Genomic DNA, 13,215 nt, shown 5'->3' with positions numbered 1-13,215 from the left:
GACAATAAATAATGCATATATAAAAGTTTAAGATTTTTTGTGGTTAGTTTAACATGAGATTAGGATGAAGAATCACAAGATAGCAACTTTTAATTAAGTGAAAATGTATTCTTGAGCACAAACAAGTTTGAAATGTCAGCAGGACTAAACAAATTTACTATATTTAGAGAATAACAGTCAAAAATAACACCCACAAGAAGTAATAATTCCATTTATTACTCATACGTCTAGATGGCCATTATTGCTACAATTTTATTTTGAAAAGAACATTTATTTTCGCTTAATCTTAAAAATATTCTTAAGTTTATTTTCTGATATACAATTAAGATGTTATGATTCATACATATTTCATTTCCCTAGTACTCATATCTTGTAAATTGAATTTCTTTTATTGTCTTGATTTGATTTTATTTTTTATTGTCCTTCTAATCTTTAATCTCATAATACAATAATAAGACGCCAAACAAGGACTTGTTAATATTATCCGCACATTTATCTTACGAAAAAAAACATAAATTCTGCTCATTTAAGGCAACAAACAGTCCCTTCTTATGTTTAGTGTATACAATTTGACAAAACCATTAAACAATAATAAATAACAATTGTCTAATCTTAATTACTTAAGGAAACCATTAGGGAGCAAATAAAATTGTGGTTAATAAAAAAGAAACCACAACCCAAATGAAAACTAATTTAGTAAAAACATTTAAAAATTTAATTTTTTTCATTTTGTTAAGAAAATTGTATTTCAGAAATTTCTCTAGCATTAAATTCATACAGAAACCTTTTAGAAAATTAGTTTAAACATTTTAAATTCTCAGCCTCTATCAAGCGGATTTTTGTGGCAAAACAATATAAAAAGTGAAATTAAAGCAAAAAATTTTTTTGCCTTCTTTTTTTTGTGTAAAAAAGTGCGGAAAACAAAACATTTTATCGAGATAATTGTAAACAAAGAATTCCCTTTAGAACACGCTGGTTAAGTTGAAACAAACGCTGAAATCTACTCGTAGCACAATAAACAAATGAAACTTCATTTTATGGACTGGCTGTGAAAAAAATGGAAAATCCTTTGGGCTTTTTTTGAATTTGTACTGTAGCAAAAAATAAATATGTACTTGTATAAAATATAGCTACTTCAAAGATTTAAGTTTACTAAACAATTACACCATTTAAAAATGAAAATTTAAATATAAAGAGAAACATTTTATATAGAAAATTTTCTCACATTGCAGAAAATCTTTGTGATTTCTCAAGAGAAAAATACTATCAATTTAAAAATATTTCAAGCGAGAGATATTTGCTATATATTTTATTATCATTCCTCAATAGACATTTTCTATTGAAAATGTGTTTCATTTCTCGAGAGAGTGACATTTTCCGTAGAAATTGCTTCTCTTTTTTCGATAGAGAACAGTTCCATAAAATATCTTTCAGATTTCCGAAGACAGCTACATTTTCTAGAGAAATTTTTTATGTTTTTTCTATGAAAAATGTTTCTAATTTCAAGAGCCATAATTTTTTATATACAAATCCATAGAAAGCTACATTTTCTATAGAAAATGTTTCTCATTTCTCAAAAGACATTTTCTATAGAAAATGTTTCTTGAGAGATAAAAATGTTTTTTATATGAAAAATTTTTGTAATTTCAGGAGAGACAAATTTTTCATATACAATTTTACTTATTTCTCGAGGGAGAGAAATTTTTTAAAAATAATTTTACTAACTTCTTGAGATAAATTTTTCTAGAGATTAATTTTCTATTAAAATTTGCTTCTTATTTCTACAGAAAGTGAAATTTTCTGTAGGAAATTTTTCGCATTTCTAAAGAGATATATTTCTATAGCAAATTGTTCCTTTTTTTCTAGAGAAATTCTTTATGCAAATTTCATAAGTGAGATTTTTTTTTATAAAATATTGGCAGAATGACTTAAAAATGCGGGGTTTTCCTAAATACTTAGCTTTTATTTTGTAACATTTGTACAATTTAAGGCCAAGAAGGAATGAAGCCAATTTCAGAAGCAAAACTTCCCAACCACGTCTTTCTAAATGGCTTTTAACAGGTATTACAACATGTGGCCGAGCGTTTCCATAATGGAATCTTACGTTTTCATGTCTGAGCGTTTTTCGGTCAATGCTCGCTTCAAACGAATCAGTTGCGTTTAGTACAGGTTTCCTGTTATGATCTGGTCAGATTTAATCAGCTCATAACTCTTTTCCTTCCACCAAATACAGAGAATTACTTTAGCACCATAGATATTTGGCTTTGTTGTCGATTCGGCTGGATGGCCGGGCTTCACATACGATCTCTTACGCTTCGGATTATCGTAATGAATCCATTTTTCATCACAAGTAATGATTCGGTGGAAAAATTATTTTATTTTATAGCGTTGAAGCATCATTTCGGACATGTAAAATTGTCTTTCAATGTCTCGGCTTCAGTTCTTATGGTACCCAAATTTCCCTGCTTTTGGATGGATCCTGCTGCTCACAAACGTTATGAAATTGCTGCTTGAGTAGCTCCCACTGATTTTGCAAGCTCTTGTTGAGTTTTACAACAATCTTCATGGAGTTATGCCTCTAGTTCTGGGTCATCAATCTTTTTTGGCAGGCCTGGGCGATCTTTGTCTTCCGTGTCAAAATCACCACTTCTGAACCGCACAAAACATCTCTCGCGCGTTGAAACATTCCCCAAAAGCTTTGGTACGCTTCAGCGGCACTTTTTTCAAAACTTCCCGCATATGACGCTTTGTTGGCATAAAATTCTACATTTTCGAAACAAAAAAAAATCGTGTTTACACAATAAAGTTCAATAAACATATGAGAATAAATGAAAGAAATATACCCTTCAATATGACATATAAGTTATTAAAAATAAAAACTGTGTTCAAAAGATACACCATCTATTATAAATCCCGCATTTTTAAGACATTTTTAAAACTAGATAGGTAGAAAATTTTACTTATTCTTAAGAGAGTGACATTTTCTATAGTTCTTAAGAGACAAATTGTCTATAGAAAATTTAATCTTATTTCTGATAGAGAGAAATTATAAATATATAAATTAATTTTTTCTCATTTCGAAAAAAAAGAAAGAAAATAAAAGAGAGGAGCAGTTTCCTATTCTCCTTTCTCTTCGGTGTAATTTTCATTATAAAATGTTTCTCATTTCTCAAAATTAATAGAAAAGTTTTCTCGAGAGAGAGAAATATTCTATAAAAAAGTTTTATTCATATAATTTGTTAACATTCTATAAAACGAAGCGTTCTGAAACGAAGAAAACTGAGAAAAATGTTTAAAAACTTAAATATTTTCCATACAAAATTTGTATAACGTTTGTCGTTGTGTTTTATAAAATGAGGCCCTTAGTCATTTTTAAATACAGAAACTATCTTATTAGCTTATTTCAAATGTTATTCATTTCTTAACCCTTAAATGCATGATTTTTACTTGCATTTTTCTATAAAGTATCAAATATTTGGTTGATTTTTATTTATTATATTTCCTTTAGCTTTAGAATTTCTTTAGCTGAAACTTTTCGTACTCCATTTGATTTTGTTGAAAGAGAATCTGAATTAGTATAAAGCTTATGTTCGTCTAAAATTAAGTGGAAATGGAATGTAGAAAATTGGCAACAATATGTATTAAAGGGTTAAGACAGAAATTTTCTATAGAGTATTTTTATAACATTGTTTAATAAAGTATCAAAATTATCTAAGCTTTATTGGCAAATGGTGTTTAATAGAGTCTACATTAACTTTCTAGCTAACTTGCATCTAAACATTGTCTGTCTTTTTCTATTTATTTAAAGAAAAACCATATGGATTCCACGAGGGTTACTCTAAAATTCTAAAAAATAATTTCATTTGAATTTTTTGTTATAGACTAAGGACTATTTATATAACAAATTTGTGAAAGGTTATTGTATATGTATAAAAGTTCGTCTGAAACTGAATTTTAAAGGAGTCAAATATTATTTGTTCTTAATTTAAGAAATAAATGTTTTTCCTTTCATATTGCAAAGATTTTTGGCCAAACCCTAGCAGTTGGAACACAAAAAAGATGAGAGAAACCAAATGTTTTTTGTTGTTTTATGTTTAACTACATATTTGTTGTATAAAGAACATTTATGTTTATATTAATGTTCTACATCGCTGGTTATTTTCTTTTACTTTATATTTTTTGTTATTTTGACTTTTGTTGCTTTTCATTTTTTGCTTCTTCAGCGAGCCATAACAAATATGCATTTCAGCTCACCAATACATACAAGGAAACGAAAACTCACACATATAAACATACACATATATACTTAGTTATAACTAATGGTTTTAAAACAAGTAGCAGGAGGAGTCCTTAAAATACAATACAACAGTTTGTGAGTAGAAATACAAAGGATTGTTGTATGTGTATTAGGTTGGCTCTTATTTGACACTTTTTCGATTACACATTTTCCAAAAAAAAAAAAATTCATGTTGACATCTCATCCCTGTAAAACTTGATACCATCAAAAAATCTGAAAAATTCTATGTGTGCAACCGAATCATTCGATTGGCAACAAATTCGGTTGACATCACGAATCTGTTTTATCTGTGTGCTCATAATTTAGTTAAAATTATTTTTAAAAAACATTTCTAGGCTTATTTCCTAATATTTAATTTCAGATTGTTGAACCCATTTAAACCGAAATTAAAAAAATACATTTGTAGTTAAAGAACTAATTTACAAATGACTTTTGAAGTAACTCAAAAATAATGCAGCGATGGACTATTTGTTTTTCATAACATTTGACTACTCTCGATAAGTATTGAGCTATTGGGTGTATGACTTATTCAAAATAAAGGCCATTGTTATCTATGACATTTTCCCATGATTCTGGCAACATATGGATTCCAAATAACTGCTCATCTTTTGAGCAGTGAAGCGTATTCCGAGAGAGCGTTCTGCATGGATCGAAACAAATAATATTCGTACGGGGAACGGTTTGGACTATAAAGCGACTGAGGCAAAACTTCCCAACCACTTCATTCTTAATACTTTTTAACAGGTATTGCAACATGTGGCAGACTGTTTTCATGATGGAATATTACGGTTTCATGTCAGAGTGTTTTTCGGCCAATGCTCGCTTCAAACGAATCAGTTCCGTTCAGTACAGGTTCCCTGTGATGGTCTGATCAGATTTCAGAAGCTCATTTTGCTTCCACTAAATACAGAGGATTTCCTTAGCGCCATGGATATTTGGCTTTGGTATCGATTCGGCTGGTTGGCCGGACTTCACATACGATTTCTTACGCTTCGGATTATCGCAATGGATCCATTTTAATGATTCAGTGCAAAAATGATTTTCTTTTATAGCGTTCAATATCATTTCGAACATCCAAAATCTTCTTCCAAGTTCTCTCGGCTTCAACTCGTATGGTAACCAAACCGCAAACGTTTTGAAATTGCTGCTTGAGTAGCACCCAATGATTTTACAAGCTATTGTTGAGTTTTACAATAATCTTCAGGGAGTTATACCTCCAATTCTTGGTCTTCAAACTTTTTTGGCTGGCCTGGGCGATCTTTGTGTTTCGATGCAAAATCACCATTTGTGAACTGCATAAACCATCTCTCACACGTTGACTTTTTTCAAATTAAAGAAGTAAAGCATATAACGATTCGTTGGTATAAGATTCGACATTTTCGAAGCAGAAATAAACTTTGTTGTTTACACTATAATGTTCAATAACTGACTGAGACTGGAGACCTCACTAAATCATTTAATCGGTAGTAGCGACGGGCGATGTTGTTTTTGTTTTCACATAGTTACTAATACATTCTCAACTCTTAGGTTTTTGACAACTGAGTTAGGTCTTTGACAGCAGAGTTTCCACTCTATGTATATTGTTCTTTGGCTAACTCATTCCTAACTCGAATAGAGAGAGGCATAATCAAAGATACAGCTAACTAATAATGAGCTAACTGTAACTATTGCAGAGCGAGAGAGTTCTGCCATAATCTGAGTACATTACATTGAAAAACTGAAAAGTTTTTAACAAGGAATATGAGCTAGCTTTTGTGAATCATTTCTGATTGATCTAAACTAAGTTTTAAGTTAACTCAAAGACGTATAGTCAAACACTTACATCTTATGTCTAAAGCCACCAATCATGATACAATTTTCAGCATTTCACTTTCAGATGTCGGAGAAAAATTTTAGACCTTGGGAGCATCGAAAATATAAAGCTTGCAAAATAAGAACCATCCTAATGAATATGGATATGTGATTGGGTGTATGAGAAACGTATTTATATAAAACAATATGATATGATACTTTGCATGACACACATACTCCCATAAATGAAAATGCGTTTATTTCCAAGAATTTTAATGTATTTTTTGATACACATGCAGTTATGTTATGTGAGTATGTGAACACATCAGCACATCTTTTAAGTTTCCTTGCTTTATATTTGGTCCTTTTTTTCTGTTTGCTGCTCTTGTTCACATCTTCCAAGCCACAGGAAATTGCTTATGTTTTGTTGTTGCTGTTGTTTTTTTTTATTATTCATATTTTAGCTTTTATATCTTATTGTGTCCTTGTGGTATAAAATACCATACTTGTGCTAGTAGTGTGTTTGTGCAACATACATAAACCCTGCCAGCATTTGGAAGAGACTTTGGGTCAAATACTAGATGTTAAAGAGAACTAAGAGGAAACATTTTAGTGAAAGAAGTAAAGAATAGTTTTAGTGTAAGAAGTAAATCATACGACTCTTCTGAAAGTGTCAAGAAAGTCGAAGAAGTGTCTGCTAAAAGTACCAGGGTGAGTCAAAAATTCCATGGCTTTTTGAGTGAAACACAAGTGTTTGGATAAAAAATTAATGTTTTTTCCACATTGTCTCCTTTGAGCTCAATGCACTTTGTCCAGCCTTCCTCAAAGTATTTTATCCCTTCCAAAAAATAGGATTTTTTTAGGCTGGAATTTTGCCATGAAATCTGCACATGGGTGTACCCTTTTGTGCACCCGATTGTGAGCAGACCCGGCAGCCATCATGAGGAAAGCTTTCACATACCCAAGTGATCATTCAAAATTGAAAACACTGAGCCATGTGAGATGCCAATGGATCCACAATCTGTAGCACTTTCAAACTTCAATCAGTCGGCATCTTCCGTGCTTGTACGGCCTCAACGAAATTCTGTAAACCACTTTTTTACCATTGAAATTGATGGTGCAGACTTCCCATAGTATTTATCAAGCTTAACCTTTATTTGACTGATGGTTGTCCCGCAAAAAATAATGTTAAATGAGCAGACGAAATTCACTTCCTTCCAATTTTTCCTCTAGTCACGAGGTAGTCTGCTATCAATGGCTGTCAAACATAAACATTCATTTAATAGCCGAGAAATTTAAAAAGTCGCGGACTTATTCGTCACCTCTATAAGTCACTAAAAAGTATAACCTTAGTTGGATGACTGAAGTTGCACACTTCCTCCCGACTGGTGTTACTACATCGATCAGAATACGATTTCATCCGTGACAGATTATGACGTTACGAGGAAGAATCTTCTACAATAGAAAATGTTGCCAGTGGTTATTCTAGCAATTTCTGGTAGTAATGAAGAAGAATCGGAAGATTAATGAACAATGCTAAGTAACTTGTTGTTTCAAAATTTAAAAAAGAAACTTCTTCGACTTTCTTGACACTTCCAGAGGAGTCGTATACGTTACTTCTAGAAGTCACTATACAGTTTCCTCTTAGGTGTATGATTGTAGTTGCACATTTCTTCCCGACTGGTGTCACTACCTCGATCAGAATACGATTTCATCAGCTACGAATTATGTCTGTACGAGCCAAAAACTTCTACGATGGAAAATTCTGGTAGGGAGAAGAAGTAGTAATCGGAAGATAAATGTTTCAAAATTTGAAAAGAAACTTCTTCGACTTTCTTCACACTTCCAGAAGAGTCGTCTACGTTACTTCTAAAAGTCACTAGAAAGTTTCTCCTTAGTTATAGGATTGTAGTTGAACACTTCCTCCCGACTGGTGTTACTACCTCGATCAGAATACGATTTCATCCGAGTCGTATTCGTTACTTCTAGAAGTCACTAAAAAGTTTCTCTTTAGGATGGTAGTTGCATATTTCTTCCCGAATGGTGTCATTACCTCGATCAGAATATGATTTCATCCATGACGAATACTGGCAGGGAAGCACCATATTGTATTTTTATTTTATACAAAAATACTTTTTAGTAGATTTCCTTACTTTGCTTGCAGTTTTTTTATTTTCTTTATTCTCTTATTTGTTTCTTGAGTGTTGCCAACAGTATACACAGCAGCAACAACATTATTGTTGTCTTATTTTAATAATTTTAACAGCAAATTTGTTTGACTCAAAAGATGATGAGCAAAGCAACAAAAAAAATAAAAACCCTGGAAAAACTAAAAGAAAGAAAAACTTTTTTTCCTTGTTGCTGTCAGCATGCATTCGTTTCGTTTCTTTGTTGTGTGTTTCATATTATTCAAAATCAAATGAGAGTAAGAGTCCTTTTTTGTATGATATTATAGCTGGCTGTTGTTTCTCTTGTGCTTATTTTTTAGTATTATTATATTTAGTCATTTTCTTAATAGTCTTTCAAATTTACACACAAAAAAAAAAAATAAAGAAAGAATGAATGAAAATCCCAAGTATATTTAGGTATATGTATGTGAGTTTGTTGCTCAACACTTTATGGTTATTCAAAAAGTTTTTTCAAAACTTTTTTTTTGTTCATATTTTTCAACTACCACTACAATACAACTCATACTCTTCGTTTACTACTGCTATTGGTTGTTCTTTATTCAATGTTATTTATTTAGAGCAATATCTAGACATTTAAAATTCATACAATATGTTTAAACTATTTTTAACTTTTTTTCTTTCTACCAATTTCATTTCTATACTTTTTTTACTTTGTCGAAATCTAACAGCATGAAAGTGTCCAAAAAAAAAGTTTTTTAAGACATGAACAAGACATTGTTGAAAAGTTTTAAAGTTCAGTTTTAGTTGTTGTGTTCTTATTGTCAGAGTGAGGGGTATAGAATAAGAAAATCTTGGGATTATTGTATATATGTATGTACCTTGTTGTTAAAGGTTAAACGTTTCAGGATGCTTGTTAAACACCACTCTATATGACACCCATAAAGAGGGGAGAGAGAGGTTTGCATTTTAAATACATCCATATAATTGGCATACTTTTTGGGACTTTAAATATATTTCAACATTTCTGCAAGTGACATGTGTATAACAAGTTTTTATGCTAGAAAATATTCTTTAAACGAGTGTTTTCAAAAATTAGCTGATTGTCAGTAATAACAAAAAAATTTTAACATTATTAACAGTTGTTTTTTGTTGGCACGGATCAGTCGGACCGATATACAGAGAAAACAACTTTAAAATCAATTTTCGCATTCGATTCAAGTGTTTAGTTCAAGCTATACATTTTAAATATCTGATAATAACAAAATCATCTTCTATGTTCTGTGTACAAAGTTTCAAGGTCAAATAAAATCTGTTTTGGCTAAACTTGAACTTGGAGATGTTCAATCCAACTGCTGTCCGCTTTCAGATGAATCCTCCCTATACCACTATATAAGCATATCAAATTGAAAATTGATTGTAAAGCTTTCAGCATCTACAAATCCAATTCGATTGGCTAAACTTGATCTTTTAGATGTTAAATCCAACTGCTGTCCGCTTTCAGGTGAATACTCCCTAATGTATTATCCTATACATGTCAGTCTACACCTCCGCCCCTATATTGATATTAAAAGGCGACTACTCTTATAAGTTTACTGAATTTCAACTATCTAGGTCTTCGTTTTTTATACCCTTCACCATGAGTGGCAAGCACAAAGTATTTGATATATCCATGTTCGTCAGTATGTTGAAATCAACTTTTCGTAGACCCCAAATAACTAACAATCATGATTGATACATCAATATATCGGGAATTCTCCCGGCTCAGTTGCTATAAAAAAAATCGGCCCACAAATGGCCGAGATATAAGAAAAACAAGTAAGAAAGTATGGTCGGTCAAGCCCGACCATATAATACCCTACACTAAGTAAAAGAGCAAAAAAATTTTTCTTTTAAAATTTCAATAATCTATATTTTTGAGTGATTTTTGGAAGTGGGGTTATATGGGGGCTATGACCAATTATGGACCGATCACCATGAAATTAGGTCATGTGATTTATGTCTATATTAAAGTTAACTATGTTGAATTTTGTGTGTTTACCAACATTTTTAAGCGATTTATGCACGTTAAAGTGATTTTCGGAAGCGGGTCTATATGGGAGCTATGACTAATTATGGACCGATCGTAACAAAATTTGGTGACATGAATTTTGTGAATATAAAACTTATTTGGAGCGGAATTTGTGGAGATACATATATAAATTAAACATTTATGACCGATAAAGTCCAATTTCGGGAGGACATTCGTATGGGGGCTAGGTGAAATAGTGGACCGATTTCAGCCAGTTTCAATAGGCTTGGTCCTTGAGCCGAAAAAATAATATGTACCAAATTTGATCGAAATATCTTCAAAATTGCGACCTGTACTCTGCGCACAAGGTTTACATGGACAGCCAGCCAGCCAGCCAACCAGACGGACGGACGGACGGACGGACATCGCTTAATCGACTCAGAAAGTGATTCTAAGTCGACTGGTATACTTTAAGGTGGGTGTTAGACTAATATTTTTGGGCGTTACAAACATCTGCACAAACGCATAATACCCTCCCCACTATGGTGGTGTAGGGTATAAAAACCGGGATAACCTCGATTTTTGGCCTATTTTTGATCTATATCTGAATTACTAAGTCATTAATATAAACAATATGGATATCTACTCATAGATATTTCAAAGTCCATTGCAAACAAATTTAAAAAAAAAATGATGTCGGTAATAATTTCTCTCGATTTATATCGAGTTTTCTCAGAGATCGCACTATACGAGTTGTTATAGATGGAATTTCATCAAACGAGTTCAAGATCAATTCAGGGGTACCGCAAGGCTCCGTCCTTTCTCCTACTCTATTTCTTATCTTTATAAACGACCTTCTACGTCAAACTTCCAACCCTATCTACTCTTTTGCAGATGACAGCAACATTTGCCAATCATATGCATTCAATTATATACCAAGCCTGTCGGAGATTGGGGCAATGAGGCAAAACATGAATGATACACTCAACCAAGATCTTGTGACAATCTCTGAATGGAGTTGTGCGAATCGTGTCGATTTCAATGCAAGACTCAATGTTGTATGTTAACTCACAAACGCACAACAGATCATGTTGCTCCATCTGTTTTTATGGGTGGTGTAAATATTAAGGAATCAGAAGCTCTTGATGTTCTAGGCATGAGTATTCAGTGCGATGTCCGCTGGACAAAACACATCTTTCGAGTGTCGAAAAAAGCATTCAAGTGCCTTGGTTTTCTAAAACGGTGTAAGAAATACTTCACTCTGATCTCCTTACTATTTACACCACTTATATCCGACCTAAAATATAATACAACTCTCATGTGTGGGCCGGTGCTACGAAGTCTATTTTGTTGTGTTTCACTGTTCTACCGATACTACAATGGTATGTGCTCTGCTGAAATTAGGGAACTTGTTCCCGGAACCCGTAGTTTTTTACGCAACACACGCTCTTCGGCAAGGGCACATCAATTCTTTGTCGACTGGACAGTGGATCGCACAATCCATTACAGGGAAAATTCGTTCTTTAGCCGTACTGTCCGTACGTGGAATAAGCTTCCTCCTGAAGTCTTTCCTGTCACTTTTAATATATGAAAATTCAAATCAAATGTCTACAAACACTACTCCCTCTATCCTTCCTCCCATAACCTATTTTCCTAGTTCCAACACAATGCTTTGCATGAGTAGGGATCATCCCCTGAGTGCTGGTCCAAGAAAAAAAAATTTAGTTAATTGATACTGCCATTCCTGTCTTCGAAAATATTTCTTTAATAATTGTTTTCTTTGGCACAATATCGTACCGTTGCATACTGACAATAAGCAGGCTAGGTCAGACTGAAACGAGGGTTTTGATGTGCGAAATCTTACAAATTGTAAGTATTCTTCGCTATCAAATTCATTATTTCAAGGAACGTCTTAATTTTCACCCACAGGAACAAATTGCTTGCCAATTTCAGTTTACAATGATCTGGGGCAACAGCACTACTACATGCTGTACAAAAGTCTTGTATCACCAAATTGATCTTTATAAAATTTTAGTCCATTATGCTCTTTGACATTCTGAACAAAGCTCTCGGAACTTCTATAAATACTATTATTTCCTCTACAAAAGAAGTTTGAATACACTTGCTCTAACCTATACAATTACCATCACATCATTAATATTTGCCTGCGGCTGTCAAAGGGTTAAGTCATATAGTTTAATTATTGCTCTAGTTGGACTATTATCCGACATTAAACCATTTCAATTGAAATTAAGCTTCTTAATAAAAATGTTATTCCAAAAAGTTACTAAAATTAAATATCAAATACCTATTTAAGCAAAATAACAAACAAACAGCACTTGAATGTTTAGAAAGGAAGATAAACAAAAAAGTAAATCTTTGTAATTTTAATAAAGTTTAATTAACTATCTAATATTTGAGGTATGTCGACACAACACCTCACCTTAATAACCTTTATCATAAATGAAAACACTCTCATACGCTTACATGCACACACAACCAAAAACAAACAATGTAAAACATTTACAAGTATGAGAAAAAAGGGCAGAAAAACATTCTGTATGGAGCAGGCAGACAAAATATTACGTACAATTAAACATTTTCGGGTACAATTGCAAATTAAAAAGCACCATGAATAAGTTTACTTAAAAAACTTATACAACTTAAGCCAAGATTTTGCACTGGGAAGGGTTTGCGATCTGATTTCTGTATGCAAACATGCAGTATTTGATTCGTTATGAACGGCGAAAAGTACTTTCAGCACAATAACACCGAACCTCAAAAAGTACACACTTACAATTTGTACAGCTACAAATTTTCATTTCACAAACCTGATGATAGAATATAACAAATTAAAGTGTAAAACTGCTATAACAAGCAGTGATAACAGCAGCCAAACTGAGAGGACGAGTAACACAAACCACAATTACCAACACTTAAACTATGCAACACAACAAGCCCACAGAAATGGGCAAATGAATGAGAGAATG

General features: G+C 32.4%; 1 protein-coding gene across 7 annotated transcripts in view; it reads left to right on the top strand.

Moving 5' to 3' along the window:
* LOC135964079 (collagen alpha chain CG42342) overlaps window positions 1-13,215 on the top strand; it is a 307,763-nt gene that overhangs the window by 282,577 nt on the left and 11,971 nt on the right. The window lies entirely within an intron of this gene.

This window comes from Calliphora vicina, chromosome 1 (genome assembly GCF_958450345.1).
Source record: "Calliphora vicina chromosome 1, idCalVici1.1, whole genome shotgun sequence".
In the NCBI taxonomy this organism is placed as follows: domain Eukaryota; kingdom Metazoa; phylum Arthropoda; class Insecta; order Diptera; family Calliphoridae; genus Calliphora; species Calliphora vicina.
The sequence above is the reverse complement of the archived record's forward strand: the minus strand, read 5'-3'. Positions and strand labels throughout refer to the sequence as shown.